Source organism: Hipposideros armiger, unplaced genomic scaffold (assembly GCF_001890085.2).
Source record: "Hipposideros armiger isolate ML-2016 unplaced genomic scaffold, ASM189008v1 scaffold_512, whole genome shotgun sequence".
Classification (NCBI taxonomy): domain Eukaryota; kingdom Metazoa; phylum Chordata; class Mammalia; order Chiroptera; family Hipposideridae; genus Hipposideros; species Hipposideros armiger.
Window position 1 is genome coordinate 1,156,068 of NW_017731862.1, and position 2,862 is coordinate 1,158,929.

The window sequence follows — 2,862 nt, forward strand, 5'->3', positions numbered from 1 at the left end:
AGCAAGCCTGAGCGATAACATCTCCACCCCAATGAAACCACCTACCTCCAGGACCTAAACATCCCACCTTCTAGGTTTTGGTTGAACAGGCAGGATCAAGAATCAATTGGACTTTTAATAAAACTGTAACTCCAACAACACCCAAAGCCTAGAAAGCTATATGCTATGTCCCAGAGGAAAGCCTGACAATCTGTTTCTAATTGATCAAGAGGAGCCTGGGTCAGAGTATTAGACCAGAAGGAGTAGAGGGCAAGGTCTATCCTCAGGAAGATCCAGAAANGTCCCTACTTCTAAATCATAATATTGAACTGTGTTCTGGTTTACTAGCTTTAGACAACCTTTATTAATTCCCTTTGTGGTAAATGAAGATTGAGCTCTCTACCCCACTACCATATTTTCCCTCCCTAATTTTCTCAGTATAGTTATTTCATAACATTTTGTTAAGTCAATCATCAGTGTTTATTGCTGTGCCATACTAACAGACGTATTATGACTATTATTTCCTTTTTTGTACAACTTTGTGTTTTTTCTTAGTTTGTCTTGTTTTTCATTTACTTAGTTTTGTCTCTATCTCTAATCTTTCCCAAATACTCCAATTTATATGAGAAAATGCCTCTTAGTTTCGTTTTCCATGTGGTTCTTTGTATAGTTCATTTGGTCTTTCATATTATATTGCATACCCAGTCCATTCTTCTCTCTCTACACAAATATCACCTTTCTGCTTCCTGGACTCCTGAATCTTCCTGCTCCAATCTGCTGTGGTTACTCTCAAGGACTGTTGTGCAACTGTCCTAGCACTTTCTTTTGTATATTTCTATGCTCTCTCCACTGTCTCCTTGACCTCATACCTTCTTTTTGGCTCTCTGCCTTCCTTTCTTTGAGAATATCCTCTAGGACCTTTCTAAGACAGGGTGACTCAGAGGCACAGATTTGGAGTCCTGGCATGTATGAGAGTGTCACCCTCACACATAATTGATAGTTTGCTTCCACGTAGAATTCAAGGTTGTAAATCATTTTTTCCTTGAAATTTAGAGATATTACCCCTATTGTCTCCTAGCTTCCAGTGAGTAGTTAAGATGTCAAATGTCACTCTAATCTCGAACACTCATTTTCATGGCAAAAATCCATGCAACAGTTATTCAAAACCACTACCTCTATTTCTTCACCTTCTCTTTTCATTTCAATTGGGCTTCCTTTGTCACCATTCCATTAAACCAGGTCTCATAATGATCAAAAGAACTCTTCCCTTGCCATTTCCAATAATCAATTTTCTGTCCTCTTCTTAATTGAGCTCTCGATGGCATTTGACATTGCTAAATGCTCCAGCCTTCTTAGACCACTTTCTTCCCTGGGCTTCTACAGCAAAGCTATCCCCACGGTTACCTTACCAGCCCTCCTTCTCAATCTCCTTTGTCAGCCCCTCCTCCTCTGACTTAATTATTGAATTACACTGGGGTTTGCTCCTCAGCTTTCTTTTCTCTAGTCTTTCTACTCAGGTGATCAATCTCAGTTCAATGGCTGATAAATAACCCTTGTATGTTAATGGCTCTGTCTTCTCTCATGAGCTCCAAACTCATTTATTCAACTGCCTGCTCAAGACTTTCACTTGAAAGTCTAAAGAGCATCTTAAATTTAACATGTCTTAACAGAACTGATGATTTTCTGCCCCATACCTGCTCCCTCTGCCAGGCTTTGCCATCTCAGTGCATGGCAACTCCGTCTACCCGAAACCTAGGAGTGAGGCTCCAAACCTACGAGTCAATTTTGGTTCTACTCTTTCCCTTCACTCCACATCTAATAAATTTTAACTACTGATGGTTCTAGCCACAAACTATATCTTAAATCTCTAGTCAAAATTACCACCTCTCATCTGAATACTCCCACAGCCCCTATATTTCTTATGTTCTCTTACCCTTTGGTTTCAGGGAAGGATTGGTCAATGGCAAGCGCTGGCAGAAGACTGGGGGGCAGCCCCCTGGGGTGCCTCAGCTTTCATCTATGAAAGCTCTACATCTTCAAATTGTCCTTCCAGGCCTGTGGTGGCCATAGATCCCTACTCTTGCAAATCTTTGGGTTTTCTCAACATCCTGTTTGGCTTCTTGACTCTGCCAGCAGCAATACAACAATCTTCCCATGTTAAACTCCTTGTACTCAAAAGCCTTAGACTTATTTCCATTTTCAAGGCTGGATTTCAACTAAAAGCAATTCTATTTACTTATTATTGGCTTTACACAATGAAAAGTAATCTACATGAAAACAGGAAATTTGGTGCCCAGAACCCTGTCAAGCCTCTCCTGAGTACTCAATAAATATAGTTTAGATGAAGGAAATGTTGAAGCATTTATTCATAGCAACAAGTCATTTGGATTATACACAGCTAAAAACATCAAAACTATGATAAAATTTAGAATTTTACAAGACTCAATAGAAATTTTTAAACTTTTATAGAGGATCCAGAGTGACTAGGATAAAATCATCAAAACCAAAAAAATCAAATTAAAAAATAAATAAATAAATAAATAAATAAATGAATAAAAATAGGCAAACAGCTCAAATGACCTAAGTATAAAGAAATTACTTTCTGAAGTTCATTTCATTTCATTAATTTGGGTACCAGCTTCAAGTTATTTTTTAAAAGTTTATTTTATCTATAAAATACATGCTTTCATTAAATGCATCATTACTTTTATGACCTTTGTAATCAATCTCCTTTTACCCCCTCTAAACATGAGAAACAAATAAGACAGACACAAACATTTACATTGATGAGCTTTTAAAAAATATGTGGGAGTTGGCTTAAGGGAAACAGAATTAAGATAGCTTTATGATAAAATCTACATTCAGGGCAGAACTTAAATGAAG